A 22789-nucleotide genomic window follows, 5' to 3' on the forward strand; every position below is an offset into this window, starting at 1 on the left:
GTCAGGGGCATTAAAGGATGGAATTTCTTTTGCAGGGGCATTAAAGGATGGAATTTCTTTTGTTTTAAGTTAAATGAATAAGCTATGCTCTGATTTTATTTTTTATTTTAAAAATTTTATTATTTATTTATTTATTTATTTAACTCCTACAGTACCTGGTCTTCCTGAGTGGTCTCCCATCCAAGTACTAACCAGGCCCAACCCTGCTTAGCTTCCAAGATCAGACAAGATTGGATGTGTTCAGGGTGGCATGGCCGTAGATGCTGTGCTCTGATTTTAAACCTTGTAGGATTTTGGATTCATAGGGCATGATAATAATTAAAGATAATGGTCACAATAGTAAATCGCAGAAGCCACAATAGGTGTTTGTGAAATGTGTGCTGAGCAGGCCCAGAGCTGAGACCTTGTGTTATCTCAATGAATCCCCAGCCCCAGGAAGCATCTAGCACAGGGCCCAGCACATCTCACGTGCTCAGTCATGTTCATTCCTGATGCCTTTCTTCCATCCCTAAGTCACAATGCGGGTTAGCTGCCTTCTCCACTGTCCCTGCTTCTGCCGCAGGCTGTCCTGAACTCGGTGCACTGGTGGTGCTTCCGTTGACTGTGTCACACTGGGCAGGTAGGAACCCCGGCGACTTGTTGTAATCTGGAGGTAAAGCTGATGAACAGTCAGAGCCAGTCTGCAGTGAAGTGCTCTGATGGTGGCCTATACCTCTTTCTCGATAGTTAAAAAGCAGTTTGATTGAAAACATCGTGAAGGAAGTATATGTGCATCTGTAAATCCTTATTCACCGTGCCTTATATGTAATAGTAAATCCAGAGGATGCTCGTGCTTTGGTTCCAACATAGAATAGCTCCATTGGAAAGACTCTCTGCTAGTGGGACTGCTCAGGCCTGCAGGTGCCCTTCCTGGTGAATGCGGCATGTCAGCCACCCAAGCAGAATGACAGCTGTGCTGGCCTGTGATAGACATAGAAGAGATTTGTTGGCAGGCCATTCAGAGTTCCCAAGCTGGATACCAGAAAACCTGGATAAGAGAAGATTCTGACACCTGAGACTGGATCCAAGGACATCTGTGTCACTTCGGACAAAGCTCTATGCTTTAAAAATATACGTGCGTACAGGGACAATATGCCATCTTCTCATATTCCGGAGAGGCTGGTGATATTGTGGTTTAGCATATGGCTTCTGGGGTCACCTAGCTGGATTCGTGTCTGGGCTCTGACACTTATTAGTGTCCCTTTAGCAAGTTCTCGAATCTCTGGTTCTCATTTCCCTCACTCCTAAAATGAGAATTAATTGTTTTATCATTTTGGGACATTTGAGGATTAAATAAAACAACCCAAGTATGTTCCATAAGACATTGCCTGGCATGTAGTTAGTTAAGGCTAAATAAATGTCAGCTATGAACCGTAGGCTAGTCTCTGCTAGAATACCCTCAGAGATGGGAACCTTACTACTTATGGGGCAGGCAGCTCTTTTGAGACAAGGACATCTTCCTTTCACTGAAATGTATCGACTGCCTGAAAACCTCTCCTCATATGGCTTTTCTCTTTACTCTGACCAGTAGAATAAAGTCCGAATCTCACTCGACCTCACGACATTTGAATGATTCATTCTTTCCCAAGTTACTGCTGTGTGCCAATTACTGTCCTAAGTGCAGGCAGCACAGCAGTGAATGAAAGAGGGGCTCCAGTTGCTCTCGTGAAGCCTGCAGTCTAACGTAAAAACAGCACTCAAATGCAGAAAACTGTTGTCGAGAAGTGAGCGGGGTACTATGACAGGGAATAAATCATTTTTGGATTCAGGCTTCTCACTTCTTAGGAGGAAATGTGTCAGCTGTATCTTGATGACAAGGAGGGTGCCAGCCAAGCAAAGGGCGAGGCAGTCACCTGTTGTGCAGAGAAGATAAACTGCGCTCAGGCCCAGGGGCGGGAACAGCTGAGCATGTTACGGGAATAGAGGGAGTGCTCCCGGAGTGTGCCGAGTGAGGGAACAGTGGCAGGGCGTGAGATTGCAGGGGCTGGTAGAGGCCTATTTGGAATTTGGACTTGACTCAAAGGCAATATGAAACCATTAGAGGTTTTAAGTAGACAGGTCCAGCTGTTGGATGGGACCTGGATTCGATGGGGCTGGGAAGTGACACAGGATAAGAAGTCAGGAGACTAGTTGCAAGGCTGGTTTCAGTATTGCAGGTGAGTAGATAATGGCTGGAGGTTGAGTGCTGGAAGCATAAATAAAGAGGAGTGGAGAATTCAGGCTATGTTTTAAAGTTAGAATCTGTGGTGCAGAGTGATGGGTTGAACGAAGAGAAAAGAGGTGAAATTAAGGATGGCTCTTAGATTTCTACCTTGACCATCTTGACCATGAGGTGGAGGATGGTGCCATTAGTTCGTGACTCCTGAAAACCAATTGATGTGTTTCCCTTTTGTCGGCCTGCTGCCTTGCTTCTCCATCAGAGCTGAGCCATTTCTGGTGAGATAGTGCTTTCTCCCAGACACAGTGTAGGGATGCATGCAGGTCTTTAGCATTTAATGTTTGTCAAGCTAGTGCTGAAGACTTTGTAGGCACGACATGAATCGATGCCTTATCACAAACCAAGAGCTAGTGGTAATGAGTTCCATTTTACAGAGGAGCACACCAAGGCTTGAGTTGATTAGCTAACCAGCCCAAGACCACCTAACAAATGCATAGTATGAAAGTTGAAATCCAGACCTGTCAGGGTCCAGAGCTTAAGCTCTTACCCACTAGCTAGAGTTATTCCACATGTTGTCAGCATTCCATGTTTCAGAAGAATTCTACCTTCCCTCTCCTTTTGGAAGTGGTAGCACATCATTAATCCACATTACTTAAGAGGGATTTTCCATAATGTCCCTCCAATCAACCTGATTAATTTCTGAAGGAGAGACAGTTATGCAAGAGTGACTCGCTCTGAATCTGCGTAGTTTCTTGTTTACACATGCAACATTAAAAGCACCTGATAAATCAAAAAGTTGTAAGCCAAGTAGAGTAAATAATTTTTGTTGATAAATTGGTGAGATACTTTAAATTCATTTAAGCAGCAACATATGCAAAATTCTTAGGGATTAGAGAAACAGAATGATTTTCTCACTTAGCTAAAGCGTGCATTGCCTTTCAGGTAAATATGGTAATGTCATCTAAGGAGAAAATGGTAAATAGCAGTGATGATAAGAAAATCATATACTGAACATCACTAGTTAGAAGCAGTTCATAGACTTCCCTAGGGAGGGAATGATAAGATGCTCAGAAAGAGCCTGGAATCTGTTTATTGCCCTTCTTACTTTAAGAGAGTAAGTCTCATGCCTTTACCTTTGCCATCTTGATTTTGAGAAATGTTCTAATCTCAAATAGATAGTGATATTTAAGCTATCATGAAAGGTACCAGATCAGGCACCACTGTCCCTTCATCATGGGGCTGAACAATCATTTTTGGGTGGGGGGACATCCAATTATCCTTTGACCATCAATGGCCAAGCCCAGACAAGTGTTCAGAGTTTATCAGCCATGTCCACAGTGTCAGTTACCAAATTTAGGGCATTATAAGAATGTTATCAGTTAGTTATTTGTTAAACCAAGGTAATCATGAACCTAAATGAAGTTGCATTAAGGGTAATGTACTCATTAGGCATAAAATGGCTTGAAAAAGCCTAACTATCATCATTTCTTAGAATAACTCAAACCTCGGCTAAGATGGTTGACTTTCACCCTTGTGCAACAAGCAATCAGCATTTAATTAGTCAGGCACTTTGATTTGTTGATTAGAGTGCATCCAAGACGTGAATATGGATGGCGTTCCCCAAGCAACGTGTTCAGATCAGCCGACGCTTTCCTCAAGCTACTTGTCCAGCGAGTTTCAAAGGCTCACAATGAATATGGATGTTAGTGATTATTTATAGAATAACTCTTCTATTCCCATCCTTAGTCTTTACAGAGTTATTTTTGAGTTTACTGCGACCTGATTTTTAAATCCAGGAAAAGAATGCTTTTGCTGTTACTTTACGTTTCAGAATCTGTGCTCCTCCAATGAAGGAGATGTCTCAGCCTGTGAACATCTAACTCACAAATAGAGGAAAGGATTTTTGAATTCAAATGAAGCCTCTAAGTGTTATTCCATAAACTTTTTAGTCATTGCTTTTTCCTGGAGGCATTGATGTAAGCTGGAAACACTAAGAAATTGGTATGTCATGTGCATTCGTGGACATGTACTCTTATGTGCATCTATATCAGGAAGCATAAAAGCAGGTCTCAGGTATAGCCGAAAACCAGCTCGTCCTACCCTTTAGCTTTGCTGGTTTGTCATATTGCATGATGCCTTCTCGTTTTCCTTTTTATTTCCATTACAGGAAGAACATTTTTTAACAACTTTAATATATGTTAGCAATACATTCACATGACAAGTGTTTTGTTGGGATTATGAACAACCAGACAACCATACCCTCTCTCATTACTCCTTTCTTCATTTCCCTTTCTACGTTTTGCTATTCTGTTACCGTGCTGGGATTGGCAGTTGTGAGGATTTGCCGTAGCTATGAGAGTCTGGGCTGTCATTAGAGGCTGGGTCATGAGAATGGGATCAGGATGATTTGGGAATGACTGTATCCAGTGACACAGAGCCTCATTCTGCTTACATGATTGCCGGCATATTGTGCCTGGAAGCCCTGAGCGTCCCTGTGCAATGGAGTGTGCAGGCACAGACTGTGACGTACTGGGCCAGGAGCCGAGGCACAGGAGCCACATCTGGGCCTCAGTTGGGTTGAGGGCTTTGTGGCCTGCTGTAATGCAATTTCAATCCATATATAAGTCACGTGGGTTTTCTCTTTTCATTTTCCCCTCCATGTAATGGAACTGGCTATATTTCTAACACAGATTCTTCAGAACTGAGGGAAAGTTGATGTTATGAAAATAATAACAGTATGAATCATTCACCGTGGTCTTTGTCCAAATTAGGATTAGCAGCCTTTCTCACTGGGGTACAAAATACCTTTTTTTTTTCCTTCCATTTTTCTAGGGAGAAAGCTTATGCTGCCTTACTTGTTCAAACAAAGTATGCACATGAAGTATTTTCAGATATTAGCACTGGAATGGGCACCAGGCCCTAGATTACATCCCAAATGTGACATCTCTGGGACTTAGTTAATAAGGTTCTGTTTATATTAGCAGGGAGAATATTAAAACTCTCCCCCAAACAGCTTGAAATGTTATAGTGGCTTTGTTTCTGAGGCATAACAGGAATGAAGCACATTATTAATGTAGGAACAGTGAGGTGGAGCGGTCTTCCTCCTCCTTTAGAATCAAATGATGAGAATGGGCATTTGTGAAATTGACAGAGTGCTCTTTGGGGGGTGCTTATTAAAATCCTAACATCATTCCAGAGTTTTGTAGTGAATTCAATATCAGTTGTAATCCTATTAGGACTGTTTTGTTTTTTTAATCACCATTCCATCCATAGGGCCATTCCATGTGCATCCTATTTCTCTGCTGGCCCAGCCCTTCTGCTCTCTTTTGTTCCAATGAATTAATTCCTCTCCTTTTCTGTCAATCAGATCCCTCCCTAGCTTTCCCACTCAGCGTTGGGCATTGTCTTGCTGATGCCTTTTTTTCTTCCTGGGTCAACTCATGAGGACAGTTGCCTTGATGTCTATATTGTTCCTTTTCATTTTTTTCCCAGAAAGGTACAAGGGGCAACTTGTCCTCTGCATTGTAAAGCAGAGCAGGCCTTGCTAAATAAATCCAGTTTCTATTCATAGTGCTACCATCTTAACTCCTCAATTCATATTCGCAGTGTTCTAAACAGAGGCCTCCTTATAGAGTCAGGTCTAGGTTCAAATTCCAACCTGGAGAGGCTTTCTAAGTACACTAAGCCTCTGCTTTCTTGTTTGTAAAAGAGGGATTTGTTTATCCATCCATCTATGCATCCGTTCATTCAGGGAATAGCTGAGTACCTATTATGTGCCAAACACTGGTACTGTAGATGTGACAGTAAACAGACAAAATCCCTGCCTTCATGGAGTCTAGTTTCTGGGCAGGGAGACAATCAACAGTCAAACTAAATAAGTAAAATCTAAAGTCTTTTATAAGTGCCAAAGTGAAAAAATAAGGCAGGGTAAGAGGATGTAAAGTAGAGAGTTGATATTTTATTTCCTATTATTTTGGGTAGGATTGACATTTTAGGTAGGGCCAGGGAAGGCCTCACTGAGAAGGTGACAGGAGCAAAGACCAGACTTAAGTGAGGAGTCATGTGAAAGGACCATCCAGAAGAGGGAGCTGCAGGCACAAAGACCCAAAGGTGGCTGTGCACCTCAGGCCATCGCAGGGACATCTGGAAGAGAGAGCATAGGGGGGCAGGATATTAGGAAATGAGAACAGAGGAATGGTGAGCCATAAAAATACAAGGACTTAAACTTTACGCTGAAGAATGTTAAAGCGCAGAAGTAGGGAGAGCACTTAGGAGACTCTTGTTCTAGTTCAGGGTGGGGATTATGGGGATTTGGACCAGAGTGGTGGCGGTGAAGGCAGTAAGATCAAGTTGAATTCTGGCTGTATTTTGGTGAATTTGCTAACAGACTCTGAGGGGGAAAGATTTTGGGAGAGGCTGGTTTGCCAGGGGTGGGTCAGGGGTTCACTTTGAGACAAGTCAGAAGTTGTTGTTGGATGTGTTGGCTCCCTCCCCTGGTATTCAGACCAAGTTAGACATGTACAAGTTCTGAGAGTCATCAGCTTGTACTTGGTGTTTGGAGCCATCAGATCAGATGAGATCACTCTGGGAGTAAGCGCATGCAGAGAAGCGAAGGGGTCTGGTGACTCAGACTCATGACTCAGATCTCCAGCTCAGAGTTGGGGAAGTGAGGAGGAGGCACTCAAAGAAGCTAAGAGCAAATTTCTAGAAAGAAGGAGGAAAGCCTGTAGGGTGTGGTTTCTTGGACCCAGGTAAGGAAAGTGCTGAAAGACGTGAGAGAGATCAATGGGTTAAATGTGGCTGGTGGAGCAAGTAAAATAAGGACCTAGACCTGATGAGGTTTAGCTAGTGAGCACAGATAGCTGAGAGCCACCCTGGACACTCGTTAACTCTTTGCTCAACAAATTGGTTTTGTGGTGACTGGCTTTTTCCTGACGAGTCTGGACTTCGGAGGACGAAAACAAACTGTGGCTTGGAAGAGAATCCATGAGGTGAGGCGCTGGGCCCGAATGGTGTTCGTGACACCAGAGTTGTGCGTCGGACGGACACGGCGTTCTGCAGCACCGGGGGCTTCGTGTTAATGCCCAGCCTGGCTCTGTGACGGGTGTCATTGTCTGACAGAAAGCAGTAGTGTCTCCTGTCCTCAGGACCATCATGTGACAGGGTCCACAGACTCAGGATGAAGATGAGCTTTTGTCCCCTCAAGAGCTCGGTGTGAATGAGATAAAATTCAATGAATATAACGGTGGACTAGAATCCACAAGTCAGAAGTGAATCCTGATAGCCCGTGGTGAGGTCTTTGGCATATGGTTACAACAGCAGCACGAAAAGGATGATGCTAGGAGATTTTGCAAAATACTTTTGAGATTGGTAGTAATCTCACGTCAGCCACTAAAACAGATTTATTCTGATTTTTGAGTATTTATTCAGAAGAGTTATGTATAAAAAATGAGAACACACAAGTTAGAAAACATAGCTTAATTGTCATCTAACTCTAAGAAAAGTATATCTTACAAATAAAATCAGATGATTTGGCTACACTAAAATTAAAACATTATCTGTGTCAAAAATAAAAGAGAAAATTAAGAAAAATATTTCTACAAGTAAGCCAAAGGGATGATAGCCTTAATATATAAAAAGTATTTATAGATTAAAAAAACTAAAATTTACTAAATAGACAAAACTATGAGTACAACATTGCATAAAAGAAATATAGGCAAATAATTAACATGAAAAAATGTTTAACTTTGTTGGCATTCAACAAAATATAAAATAAGATATAGCCTTCTATTATGTTGGCTTATATTTTTTAAAAAGATAATGCTTACTTTCTTTTCTTCCTCTTATACCTATTTATCCAGCCCTTCAATATGTTAAGCACTGTGCTAGGCACCATATTAAGTTCTGGAAAGCAATTTGTCATATGTTGAGAATTCAAAAAAGAAAAAACACACACACATGCTCTGTTAAACAGTAATTCATCCTTTAGACGTTTGTCCTAAAGAAATAATTTGAAATGAGGACAAGGCATATGTAGGAATACATTTATTACAGTATTATATATAAGACCAACATATGGTAAAAAATTATTATGGTAGATTATATGATGAAGTATCATGGTACCTTTTACATCAGGTTCTTAATAATTATGACAAGAAAAATGAAAACATGAGAATACAAAAAAGTTTATATTCTATGACCCCAACTTTATAAAAGAAAAACATTGGTATAATTATTAGGAAAACTAAAATGTTTATTTATGGACGGTGGCATTGCAAATTATTTTACCTTCCTTATTTTTTGTATCTTTCTGATTTTAAAACGTTTCAACAATAGTAATGATGATAATTGAAATAACGCTTACTGCATCCTTACCATGTGTCTGGTGCTATACCATGAACAGCATATTAAATAATCTCATTTAATTTCCACAACTAGGCCATAAACTGGGAAATATCATGTCCATTTCATGGGTGTAGAGATTGAACTCTTGAGAAGTTAAGGAGCTTGACGAAGGCCAGACAGCAGTTAGGAAGTGGTGCTGGATTTGAACTCATTTACTCCATATTGGGATATATTATTACAAATTGATCTCAATGAAAATATATTACTGTGACAATCAGAAAAGAATCTTTAGAAAATTTTGAAGGAATATATTGTATTCTAAAATTTGATTTTGAAGCTTATGTATTTTTGTGGAGAAGTAGTATTAGGATTTTTCTTTTATAATGGAAGCTGGAATGTGAGTATCTAGTCTGTGCCAGGCATGCCAACACATTCTCTTCCTTATCTTCACGACAGCCTTGGAAGTAAATACTGTGATTCTTATCATGCCTTTATGCATGAGAAAACTGACCCAAAGTGGCACAGTCACTTGTCCATGATCATATAGCTAGAATTCAAGGTAATTCTGCCTCCTTTCTTAACAGGTGCCCTCAAACCTCCAGCCATCCCCAGAGGAACGTATCCTTGATATTCTAACCAGCATGCACTCACAACTCTCTTCTCCTGCCCAGCTACAGGGGACAGTGAACTTGGCTGAGCTGAATCACTTCCCTTGGTGCAGATAGTCTGGGTGATGGCTGACATACGGTTCACACATCTGGAGCTGTAGGCCACCCCCGCATCATGCCATGCCCACTAAGCTGTCCAAGCTCAAGGCTCACCTGCTGTAGCATAGTCCCATCCTGCGTCTATGGCCCGAGCCCCCACATCTCCCTCTATGGCCTGCCTGGTGGGGGAGACAGTGATGTTAGCGCTGGGTCTCAGCTAAATCCGTGGCCGCCTATAAGCTTTGTTAAGATACCTTTTTAAAACAAATGGATATTAGGCAAAACCAGAGCACTGCAGTTACCTTTTTAAATGTTTGTAAGATTCAAGTAAATTGCTCAGCGCCTCTATCAAGGCGAGCTGGCATGGTCGTACCCGTGTGAGAGAGCCTTCCCTGGAATCCAAACCACATTAGTGGGTGGAGAATCATTAAACTTGGAAAGACGCATCGTTATAACTTGGAGGGGGCTGGGGGCAGCGTGTGCACAGGGAAAGGGGAGGCCGAATTGGCTTATTTACTTCAGTTTTTTAAGAGGGTCATTTTACATTGTTAGAGTGAGAAGAAAACAAAAGAAGTGATGGATGACCCCTCTACTGCATGGAGAATTTAATCACGGACTGCTGCCCGCCGTTCTGTCTTCCTAATGCACACGCTGGACGTGGAAGGAGTCTGAATCGCACTGGGGGAGAGAGCGGCTGCTCTTAGCATTTTGTTGTCGTGCTTAAACCTGTCGACTCCAACCAGACAGGACCGACCGGGGTTCCTTGGGCTTCTGTACACAGTGTCAGCATCCTTTATCAGATAGCTCTGACCAGGAATGGCGACTGACTTGCTATGGAGGGATCAGATGGGATCTTTCCACTGAGTGCTGGTTTTCCTCTGGACCTGGGAGGACAGTGGTCCGCAGCGGCCCCCAGGAAGAGGGAGAGAACTACCCTCCTGGAAGGAAAAGAAGCGAGGCCTGGGTTAGGGAACAGGGCTCTCGGGGGAAATGGAGGCTGTGGAGGAAAGACTGGAGCCAAGAGGAAGGAGGGAGGAAGACTCGGTTCTGCTCTGTAAAATCCCAGACAGTGGAGTTTACAGAGCCCACATCTCTTGATCTGCCTGGTACAGGGTGACACAGGCCCGAGTCTGGAGAGAACAGACGGGTGCCCTTGCCCACCTCTCCACTCTCATCACTGCACGTGCACCTGCCACTCTCTGCTTCCACAGAACTGAATTGCTGCAGTTCCACTGACAGGCCGTGTGTTCTGCTACCTCTGGGCCCTTGCGCGTGCTGTCCCCCCTGCCCGAACACTCTTCCACGCCCTTCGTCTGGCTAATGCCCTCTTGTCCTTTGTGTCTCAGCTTCCCTTGGGAAGCCTCCCCATCTGTGGATGGCCCTAGACACCCTGCATGTCCCCTGAGCTGTAGCCCTTCTTACACGGTGCTCTGTGGCCTGCTCACTTATCGATCTGTCCCCTGTACCTTGAGAGCTGGGCACAGTGCCAGGCACAGCCAATACTTAATACCTCATTAATGAAGGTGAATGACCAAGGCCCTGATGCTGCTGCTCTCCCTTTGGTGTTGAAAAGGGTTACTGATTTTAATGCACATTTATTTGTTGGTGATACTGTATGGAGTGGCAAGCCCTGCCTTCTGGGAATGTTCAGTCTGAAACAGGCATATTAGCATATCAGATATACTAAAAACCAAGACCCAGAGCAGCCTGTGAACTAAATGAGCAATTAGACACTTTCCCATTTTGCCCAACAGAGTGAGGTGTGCATTTGGGCGGGAGCGGGTGGCGGGGTGGAGAAGCTGTGCAGAGCTGCCTGTAGGAGAGGAGCGTAGACCCAGGCCCATGTGGGGGCTGGGGGAGCCTGAGGTTATCGACACGATTGCAGTGTCATCTCTCACCCATTCTCATTTCCACACTATTAAATCTGCCTTTCGTAATGTATCCTTAAAGGGGAAATAAATTACCAGCACCCTGTACCTATAGCTGCTGTGTTATTACCGCTAATGTAACTTCTCAGGGGCAGCCAGGCGCTGTTCATATTTCATAGTCATTTGCACCCCCAAAGCTATATTGAGCTATCAAGTATTCATGGACACCATCTAGACCTCCCATTTTTTTTTTTTTCTGCTGGTTGTACCTAAAGGTTTGAGGGCAGAATTAAGCATGGGCTGCATTACTACTTGGGGCTTCAGCTCTGTCCTTTCCATCCCTTTCTTAATTGGATTATTTCATCAAAGGCAGGCACCAGGCATGGCTCATGAAAGAACTCTCATGATATTCTATGGTAGCAGCCCGCTACACCTCTGGGGGGGTGTCTGTGTCTCACTTCATTTACTAGAGAGTGGTCCTGGGGTGGTTGGTCCTGGATGTCCCTGGGTTGACCAGATGTTTCTTCTCCACTACACACTCCAGTGCTTCCATCACCCAATTACTCTAATCAAGAAACTGGACATCAAAGTGCCTCCTCCCCATCCATCAGTTCCACCTGCCCCAAACATCCCATCGACACCCGAGGCATGTTAAGGTACCTCCAAGACACACGTGGAGTCTGTCCACTTCTCATTATCTCCAGTGCCATCCTCCCTCCCACCCTCTCTTGTCTGGACTATTTCAGTAACTTCCTAATTGGTCCACCTGCTTCCTGTCCTGTCTCCCCCCGCCCCTCCCCAGTCTGTTTGCCACACAGTCATCAGAGTGACACTTCTTTATAATTGCTGTATTTTATAACATACCTCTGTATCTGCCTCCCAGCTTTAACACAGCCCTGTCGGCTTCAGATCATTTATGTAAAGGAACAAAACAACATAGATGTTAGTGAAGACCCCAGGATGCTCTTCTCAGACCTCATTCTCTTTCTGCCCCAATTACAGTAATCAATTTTTCATGCCCTTGTATGTTTTACTATGTATGTATCTGTAAATAAACATATGTGTTGTTGTTTTGCATGTTCTAAATCTCATGTAAATGCTATCACACTGTGGTTTTTTAAATCTCAACATATTTTTGAGGTTTATCCATGCCGATTCATGTAGTTCTTGCTCATTCACTTTAGCTCTTGGGTGATAGTCTATTGTGTACGTGATTTATTAGTCTATAATTCTGTTGGTGGATATTGAGTCATTTTTTCAAAGTATAAATCAGATTGCGTTTCTCTCTTGCTTACAACTCTTCAGTGCCCCCAAGGGGAGGCTGTCTCAGTCCCTATAGCCTCCTTTGGTTGTGCCCATGCTTGTGACTGCACTGCCCAACACAGTCAGATACCGGGAGGGAGGTGGCCCTGAGAGGCGGAGAAATCCTTACTTAGGCTAACTCTAGGCCTTTCTTTATTGCCACCTGACAGTGGCTGCTCTTGATGATGATCGACAGATAACAGTGGACTTCGTTGCCCTGGGCCTCAGGTCGGGAGAGCTGCTCAGCCAGGCTGACGTGTGCTGGGCCTGCCTGTAAGACTGGCTCCCCTGCACAGCCCTGGAAAGGAGTCTCTGAGCTTGTTTTTCACACTGTTGCCTTTATAATCACCTCTTTCCTGTACCTTTTCCATAAGGGCAGATGGTGAGTTTGTTGTAATGCACACACTGGGGATTTTCTGGAGCCAAGTACCAGTCTCATGGGCTTTAGGGACTACTCCCTGCCCCATCCCCCCAATTACTCCATCCCCCCACTGTCTCCAGTGACCTTGCCTAAAGGCAGTGGGACTCAGTAGAATGGTGGCTTGTAGAAAGCCCGTTTTTCATAATGAGAAGGCAGCTCCAAGCTTTTACCTGGGAGAACTGATACTGTGTGGATCCCGGAAGGGCGTGATCGACCTGTTGGTACTACAGGTCAGGTTCTACGGCCCTTCAGAAGGAAACTCGTGGTTCACTCAAAGGTTTTGAACCACCAGATGAAACCTGGCTTATTTTAAACAAAGATTTGCTTGTCCCAAGCCTAAGTGCGTTGAACTTCTCAGCTCAGCCCCTAGGTACATGCTGTTACGGAGTCCGCTGCAGCAGCGTTTCCATCACAGAGCAGACCTTCTCTGGACACGGGCGTGAGCGAGATGCTGTGGTTTGCTTAGCGAGGATCACTGAAAAGGGGGGCGGAGGGAAAGGAATGTAACATTCACTGAGGACTTGCTATGTGCTTCGTTAGCCATGTGTTAACTTATTTAATCTTCATAAAATCCATTTGTGGGATGTTTTATGTTGCTCATTTACAGAAGCAGAAACACTCAGGGTCTTGCTCAAGGTCACATAGGCAGGAAGCACTGAAGTCTTTCTTCTGTGTCAGATAAGCCCTCGTTTAAGCTGGCCCGGCAAACGAGCCTCCACGAAGCTTACAGTGACCATTGCGCCTTCCCAACCCCCAGGCCTCTATCCTTTCCTGCGGTCTGGCGGAGACACAGGAAAGTAGCTGATGTTATCTTCTGTAGTTTGGTCCAGGGCTTAGAAGGTGTTTCCTTGGAGTGGAATTGTGTCCTTCTAGAACAATGCTGGTGACCACAGGGGCTATCCAAAACAGATAATTGGAGCAAGAACAGCGATCCTTGTTTCCACCAGGGGGAGCTCGGGAGACAGGGTGGCCCCTGAAAGTGTTCTGCCTGACTTATCTGGCCTCTGTATGGTCTGAGAGTTCTTTTGTTAAGAAAGGGTGACTTGAGCCTGTTCAGCCACCCTACACGTGGATCTGGACTTAGGGAGGCATTGTGCTGCGAGGACAGGGACTTTTGGACCCCCAATAATCACTTTTGTTCTGCAGTGCAGATAAATTTAGTCTCAAAGGGAGTCTGCTTCCACGTGCTGCCGTCTCCACTTCTGCCCCTTTAGAAGACTCTGTTTCTCATGGCTTATCAGGATGGAGCACTGCATTTTGTTACTGCCTGTCTTGTAGCAATACCACATTCATTTTGTTTTCAATTACTGAGATGTACCTTGAAAGGTCTTATCTCGTGGAGACACAGCTTGCACCTTCCCTGTGCAGTATTTCTCTGCAGTTCTGCCTGAGCCTTCTTAGATGCTGGCCTGGCTCACATCTATTTTCTGTCCCCTTAGTGAGATGGCCTCCTCTGGGCACCACTGGGGTCCATCACCTAATCACACACCAATCCCCGCTGAGTTCACCTCATTTCTGTCTGAAAATTTTATTTATTTCTCTATTTTATTAAGGCTTAGGAGCCTCAGAGGGCCCTGGATTGAAAAAAGAAAAAACAGTTGTTACAAAACTGTCAGGTATTAAAGTCATACAAGTGTAGCTAATTTGTCTGCTTCTATTTCCGGAATTAAAAAGAGAAACTCAACAAATTAAAATAATTGCTAAGACTCCTCCAGTGCTGGAGCCGACACCATCTCCTTGAGAAGTTTCAGGATCCCGCCATGGCTCAGGACCCTCAGGTTTCCTCTTGGGAGCAGCCAGGCACTGGGGGCAGACAGCCGGTGGCTGTCGTCTGGTAGCAGGGACTTTAGAGAAGGTGGCCTCAGCCCTGGATGGAGTGGAACTTATGTAATGCCTTCGTAGGCCTCCATGGCAAAGAAAAGAGGAAATAAAAATATCCCTGGCCACCCAGGGCACAAGACATGCAGTTTCTCTTTTGTTTCAGCCTCTATTTCTTCTCTCTCTCTCCTCACTGAACCTTTTCATTTCCTCCTCTTTTCTGCTCTGCCCCTTCCTGTGTCCTTCCATTCATTCACTCTGTGCCATCCGCTCTGCTGAGTACTGGAGATACAGTGGTCAGCAAAACAGACGGAAAACAGTGATCACAAGCATAGTTCTGTGACGGGAATATAGTAGTCCCCCCATACCCACAGTTTCGCTTTCCACGTTTTCAGTTACCTGCAGTCCACTCTAGTCCAAAAATATTAAATGGAAAATTCCAGAAATAAGCAATGCATAAATTTTAAATTGCTTGTTATTCTGAACTCTCACACCATCCCACCAAGGACACACATCATCCCTTTGTCCAGTGTAGCGCTGTATGCACAGCACAATAAGACATTTTGAGAGAGACCACATTCATGTAACTTGTTCCAGTAATTGTTATAATTGCTCTATTTTATTAGTTATTGTTGTTAATTTCTTACCGTGCCTAATTTATAAGTTAAACTATCAGAGGTATGTATGTATAGGAAAAAACAGAAAAAACAAAGTACATGTAAGGCTTGGTATTAGCCATGGTTTTAGGCGTCCACCAGGGGTTTTAGAATGTATCCCCCACGGACGAGGGAGACTAGTGTATGTAATTTACCATGATGGAGAGTAGGGACAGGGTGGTCAGGAGTAGCATCGCTGGGATGGGGACATTTGTGATGAGGCCTGGGGAATGAGAAGGAGCCAGGCATGAGAACATCTTGAGGGACAGTGCTCTAAGAGGGAGCGGCAGTCTCAGGGCCCCCAAGCAGGACAGACCTCGGGCTCCTCTGGGAACCTCAAGAGCATTGAACGTGAAGATGAAGAGGGAGGGGCGAGGGGGAGGTAGAGGATTTTGGAGAGGTTGGAGCCAACGTGCTTATTTCTTGATTCTCGCGAAGCAGTCCATGGCCTTAGTGTCGTTCGCCTTCCGTGCTCATCCCCTGGGCTGGGTTTTGATGTGGCTGCCCTCATAGCCTCTGCACTGGGCTGTGAAAGGGACGTTTGATTTCATCGGCTTATGGGTGTTGGTGTAGATTTTATTTAAAACTCTGCATTGCTCCAGCCAGCAGCTTGGGGGGAGGGAGGTTTTCACCTTCTCCCACAGTGGGCCATGTTGGGTGACCAGGAGCTGATGGGATGTTCTGGAGCAAGAAAAGGAAGGAGTTGGGGGCGGCCCATGTGGTCAGGAGTAACTTGAGTGGGGCCAGGAGAGAGAAGGGCTGTCTGTGGCTGGACACCTGGGTCATTCAAGGAGAGTGGCATAAATGCTCCTGCCCCAGGCTCGTGCCTGTGTCAGCAGCTCCCTTGGACTCTGGCTCGATAGCCACATCTCATGAGCTAATGTCGCTAGCCTCCTAAACACAGCTGGAGGCTGGACTTAGATGCAAATGTTTTGCCTTAGAGTCTGGGCTTTCAGCCTCCCTTGTGCTACAGATAAGGCCTTCAGTGTTCTCTGGGTCACTGATGCCCCAGAGCAGTGGTTCCCAGACCCCATCCCCAAACAGAATGCGAACTTAAAGGTGCAGAGTCTTGGGCATTGCCACCAAGATTTGGATTTCCAGAGGTGAGATCTAGGAATCCATATTTTGTCATACAGTCATATTTGAGAACATCGCCCCAATTACTTAAACCGTGAGTAACGGTTTCCAAGCCAGGATGTCTTCCATGTCTCTTCACCTCACTTTCATCTTTGTAGAATTGGCCGTTCCTCCATTTGCGACCCCATGCGGGTCACTGAACACCATATGTAGACTTTCACATCTGCTCACTCCACTTGCCAGATGCTGACTGAAGGCAGGTACTGGGTCTTTATTCACACATAGTCTCTGCCATATGGTGAATACTTTGTAAAGATTTGTAGGATTAAGGGATGTTTGAAAGGATATATTTATACATAATGAAATGTCGTGTGTTTACATAGTGAGTTACCCGCTCCTTCCTTGTCAAGACTATGTGGGATCTTAATGGGTTCTCAGGAACACAGTGTTGGTGCCTTGTACCTAATAAATATACTAGTTTTTTTTTTTTTTTTTCCTGAAATCATGGGGGTGGCTCTCCTCCAAACCATTCACATTCCTTCACCAAGTCTTTATGAAAGTTGATGACCTGGACCAGAGGTGGTTGGCCAAAGTCCAGGGTATGTGAATCTAGAGAAGAAGACATCTGGAGTTTAAGAGCTTAGCCTGATGGTGCCATGGCTGGCTGTACCGGCCATCTGGAGACCTTCAGCCCAGGGACTCTTGACTGAGCCCCTGCAGCAGGCAGGCATCCCTGCCCTAGCCAGAGGGACAGGTCATGCCCTTAGGGATTTCACAGTCTATTGAGAAAAACAGACCCAGGGGAGAAATGTTGATACAGAGGTTAAGTGTGAACAGGGAGATTATTCAGACAAGGACTCTGAAATCCAGACTGGAGTGTTGGGTGAATCCAGGCTATGTCTCTGTGACCTCTTTGGCCTTCCTTATAGTAGAGATTGTAATAGTGCCTGTCATACACATGCCGTAAAGACTGACGCATATTTGTGGAATAACCGAGAGCTCAGACACTGTTTAGGAAAAGCTTCCCAGAAAGGGAGCCATCTTGAGTTGTGTTTTAAAGAACAAATAAGATTTATACGAGAGAAGAGAGGCGCTTCAGGTGGAGAGAGCTGCGGGAACAAAGACGTGGAGGTGTGTGTGGCATACAAGGGAAGAAGCAGGCAGTTCACTGATTATCGGAGCGTGAAGTTTCAGGTGGGGAGCCACAGATGGTGAGGGCTGCAGAGATGTGCTCTACTGAGCATTTTTAAACTTTGTTTCTGAATTGGTGGTATCCATTGGAAGAGGTTAAGCAGAGAAGTGGCATAATCGACTCTGTGCTTTACATATGTTCTATATCCAGAGAGAGGCTTTGAACTCTTAGCTCTGTGTTAATCAAGCTGTGGGTCCATTTCCATGAACATCCTCTTGCAAAGTTATTTAAGATTATTGTCCTCATGTTCCTTTTAACCGATAATGGAGGTTCGGCAGATGAGTGCTTGGGGACTGGAACACTGAGGGCATGTCAGCTTCCCAAGCAGGTCTGGTCTGCCATGTCCCGCAGTCTCCTCCTGGAGGATGAAAGGAAATCGTCAAGCAAATCCTAATCAGATTTCCCAGGCAGGCATCTGCCCGCCTGATTTAGATTATCATACATTATCCTCAGCTTGGAGAACTTGTGATGGTGGCGAGATTAGCTCACACTTTGCATTTGCTCTGGGAGTTTAAACAGCAGCAAGCCTGTTTGTCAGCTACTGCTCCAAAGTTTCCAGCCTCCATGGGGACTGTGCTTCCAGCTCTGAATCATGTTTTATTCAAATGCAGCCGAGGAAAGGTACAAAGCTGATGGCAAGCTGGAAGCCTCTAGGATTGAGAAGCTTACATTGGGGCTCCTCTCAGTCTTGCCCTGTGACTGTCTCTCTCATTTTCTGAAAACAGCTGGAATTTGAGAGAGCCCGATTCTGTGAGCTGAACCACAGTCCACTGTTGATTGGTGCTTCTAATCCACCCCAATTCCCATGGCTGTTGGAGTGAAGGACTCTAACACAGATCCCTTTATGTCACTCTCCTCCCCAGAAACTGAGAGTGGCTCTCACTGATTACGGAATAAAGTCCAAACGTACTAGCACAGTGTTTATGGTTCTTTTCTTCTCATTAGCCTTTTTTTTCTACACAGAATGCCTCACTTCTACCTGCTAGAAATCTCACGTGTTCTTCAGTGCACGACGTAATACTTTTTTCCTCCAGTGAGCCTTTCCATTTCTTCTAGGTGACATCCGTGCTTCCCACTGGTGTTTTTGGGTTTGCATTAGAGTCGTTTGCGAGACTGGCATTTTAAAGTGGAAGATCCTTGAGATTATGATCTTGAGGTCACCTCAATTCCTACAGACTTATATGTACATAGGATCGGAGTCTATTCTAAGCCTAACCCGACCATGACATCCACTTGATCACACATTATTTCAGTTTTTCATTTTAAGGACCAGGAGAGTTAGCAGCTCATTCATGGGTTTTTTGTGTTTTTCCATTTTCCCAGTGCCTGATCTCTGGGGCTTTCTATTTTGAGACTGTGTTCATCAGTGTGTAGGAAGGAGAAAAGCTAGGAGGGGGAGAGGCCCCTCACAGCTCTGACCTGAATATTCTGGAGCCACTGGCTCACCTGGTTTTCTTTCAGCCAAACGGTAGTGTTGGTCATAGCTGGAGGCTTCTGTGGGTGGCCAGGGGAATGGTGCCAAGGAATCCGCCCCTTGGAGCAGGAGCTGTCATTTTCTGAGTCTTGCAGCAGGATCTTTGGAAAGTAACCCAACCCTCCTCCCCCACCTTCAGGCTTAGGAAGCTGGAGATTTCTTGAGTTTGATGTCGTCTCCTATAAAGCGAGGGTCATAATGTATAACCCAGAGTCACTGAGGAATGTGATAAGTGAAGTAAGGTACTTCAGAGAGCCAAATATCTCTTATTCCTCCTCCATCTCACCCCAGTCTTCACCCTCTTATTTAAACTGGCTAAAGACGGACTTAGAAATGTTATTACAAAAGATAATTAATAGTAGCTTCTTACACTTGCATCTTTCTGGCTTGCTTTACACAGCATGTTACACTCAACCCAGTAAGTGCTCACAGGTGCCAGTGTCCCGGGTTCTGGGCCAGCTGTGCAGGAGGGCGGTGGAGGGGGTTAGGCTGGAGCTCTCGCCTTTGCAGCTTCCTGTGCATCTCAGCTCAGCCACCTCGTGGCTCTGTCACCTTGGGCAAGCGATTGAATCCTTCTCAGCCTCAGTTTCTTCACTGTAAATCTAGATACTGGCGTTATTCTGAAGATGAAAGGAGATGGTTCCTGTGACAGTCTGCTGCCTGGCATCTGGTGAGGGCACAGCCCCTGTTAGTGAGGGGCCGTGGAGAAGGGGGGCAGGGCATCAGGCCCCAGACCCCAAGGAGGGCCCGGCCCAAGGGAGTAGTGAGCCTCACCTATGATTAATCCCCACAGAAGCCCTGTGAGGTAGATAGAGCCAGTCCTAGTCATCCTTCCTTCTCGGGAAAGCCAGGGGCCTGCCCTGAATCTCACAGCTGGCGAGTGGCTGAAGTAGGTCTGCTGTCTGCACTCTTGCTCCCCAACCCGAGGAATGGACTTCAGTCCATCTCTGCTGGGGAAAGAGCAGGCAGACAGTCTATTATGCTGTGCAGGACTTAGGCTGCTACTGGGAGGAACTTTTGGCCATAAACGTGGTTAGAAAAATAGGTGCCATGAGAAGGTACCCCTCCCTTAGAGGAATGGTTCCAGGGCTCCAGGATGCCCCAGCAAAGCAGAGGGAACAAGAGGCCCCTGCAGCCCCACCAGCCCTGGAAGCCTGTGATTCACCCTGTGTGACAACTTTTTAAATGTGTACGTTAACTAATTGGTGGCGTTATGCCTTATGAAGGAGAGCAAACGGTTATGCCTTTTCTGAGACAGAATCAGAGCTTAGATCAGATGCTCTCACAGGAACTCAGAGCTGGGACTTTATTTTTAGATCAAATTGGTAAAAGGGAGAAGGTATCTTTTTTTTTTTTTTTTTTGCTGAGTATAGATATAGAAAACTGGTCCCTTTAATTTTTAACCCATTATGGGTGTGGTTCTTGTTCTTAGGAGACTGGAGATGGATTCTGCCTTTTCTGCCGAGTCCCTATTTTGTAATCAAACTCTGTTTAATATTATTAGGAAAAATAATACCAGAGTTTAAATAGCCTAAATGGCCTTAGAAGTTCTCCATAGCCAGTCACTTAATTAATCAACTTGGAAATGGAAGTCACTACCCAAAATGTCATCATTTTTCTGCACACCTTCTCTTCTGGACCAGGTGCTGTGCCAGTCTGTGGAGCATTTAGCCCTTTATTAAGGTTCTCCTGAACTCCTGCCATGTTCCAGGAACTTTTCAAGACCCCGGGGATGTAGTGGTTTGCATAACAGAAAACATTTCTGCTCTCCTGGGCGTGCATTCTACTGGGAGAGATAAATGAGAAAATATCAAATAATGCTAAATGCTACAAAGGAAAGTCAGGATGATATGATGGAGGTGGCTTCTTTAGAAAGAGTGGTTTAAGAGGGTCGTTAGGAGACAGGCAGGTTGTGAGTGGCAAGAAGGAGCCAGCCATGCCGTGATCTGGGGAGAGCATTCCAGGCATGGCAAGGGCTCTAAGGCTGAAACCAGCGTTCAGGCACAGGGCAGAAGGAGGACAGGACGTAGCGGCTGGAGCAGAGCGGGAGAGGGCCAGAGATGAGGGCAGAGAAGGGGGCCGGGGCCAAATTGTGTCAGATTTTATAGGCTGTGAGAGCAGCTTTCCAAGTCACTGGAGAGATTTTAGGCAGGAGAGGGCCATGATGGGTTTCCCATTTCTAAATGACAGCTCTGGCTGCCACGTGGAGGGGATATAACAGGACCCAGTTAGAAGGCTGCTGCAGGTGTCTAGAGAGGCGAGGAAGATGGAGAGAAGAGGCCATGTGTAGGACGTGTTTGGGAAGTGGTCACTGAGACTGATCAGTGGCATGGTTGTAGGAGGTGAGGGGAAGTGGGGAGTCAAGGTGGCCTTTGGGTGTCTGGCTTCTGGGCCAAGTGGGTGGTGCTGTCATTTACTGAGATGGAAAAGACTGGATGAGCAACAAGGTTTGCAGAATTGAGAATGTCGTGTTTGAATGTTAAGTGTGAGCTCTCTACTGGACAAGTGGGAGTGTTAGAACAGCCAGCACTCACACCGTTGGGCACTCGGGAGGGGTCAGGCTCAGAGATGTAGACACGAGGTGCAGCCCTGCCCTCAAGGAGCCCAGTCTACTTGTGAGAGCCAGGGAACCTTCCTTCCTTTCAACGTAGCACTAAGGTGCTGCCCATTTCCCCTGCCACAAGCTCAAGTGTCCTGTGACACTTGCCATCGTTCCAGAATGAACCCATGCATCCACTTGAGGGCACAGGACTGGTATGAGGGTGGTTCCAGCTCTGCTCTCTCAGAGGAAGGTGAGCTGGTTGGGCTGTTGGAAGCCTCTGTCATCCCCCAAACTCCATCAGAAGAGGACGTTGGGCTTCTGAATTTATTTCTCGCTCTGCTATTCAGTTATGCAAAAAGTCAAGTCTCGTGACCTCCCTCGGCCTAGTCTCCTTACACGTGCGATGTGCATAAACGATGCTTTCCTCATGGGAAGTTGTAGGGAAGGCTTGTGATCAAGCGCCTGGTGCATAACAGACATCACAAACATCACAAACTTGATGGCTCCTTTCCCTATGAGACGGTGGTGCCAGCAGTGGTGCTTGTGTGACCAAGAATTGGAACAGTTGAGCAAGTTCTTTCACTCGTTCTACAAAGTGTGTGTTTACCGTGTGCTAAGCACAGGGGGTTGAGAGGCAAACAGACAAAGTCCCGTCCTTGTGAAACTCGAAATCAAAGGTAAACAAATAGATAAGCCAATTTCCGGGCAGTTTCATCCAAGCAGCTGCAGGGTTGCAGGCCTCTTGGAGGAGGCGTCCCTGGCTGCGAGCTGGCCGTGAGAGGGGCTGACCGATCCGAGGGCTGGGGGTGAAATGGCCTCAGACATTCATCTCTCCAAAGCTGCTGCCTTCTCTCTGCTTATCTGCCAGGGGGTTGGAGGTGATTTCCAGAAGGGGGCCATGGTGCAGGCACGTTCCCCTCTCAACCTGTTTTCTTTGAGGCCATCCCGCTTCCTGATGGCCATACTGTTTCTTACCTGTATGGCTCCACGTGGAACAGGAGGCCGTGGGCTTACCTGGCTTGCCTCTTTAAACCCCCATTCGGAAGGCTTTGTGGTGGGTTCTCCCCTTCCCCCTCCTCCCTCTCATTGTTCCTCATTTCTCTCTGCTGGCTGACATCTTTTTAAAAGACTCTTCAAATGAATGCGTGGGGCTCCCCTTCTTCTTATCTTGGTGTCTGATGATATTTTCG

General features: G+C 45.6%; 1 protein-coding gene and 1 pseudogene across 2 annotated transcripts in view; one reads left to right on the forward strand and one right to left on the reverse strand.

The window, feature by feature from the left end:
* Window positions 1-22789, forward strand: part of SPOCK1 (SPARC (osteonectin), cwcv and kazal like domains proteoglycan 1) — a 456569-nt gene that overhangs the window by 265030 nt on the left and 168750 nt on the right. The window lies entirely within an intron of this gene.
* LOC112472089 lies at window positions 144-262 on the reverse strand (annotated as a pseudogene).

This window comes from Pteropus alecto, unplaced genomic scaffold (assembly GCF_000325575.1).
Source record: "Pteropus alecto unplaced genomic scaffold, ASM32557v1 scaffold78, whole genome shotgun sequence".
Lineage (NCBI taxonomy): Eukaryota > Metazoa > Chordata > Mammalia > Chiroptera > Pteropodidae > Pteropus > Pteropus alecto.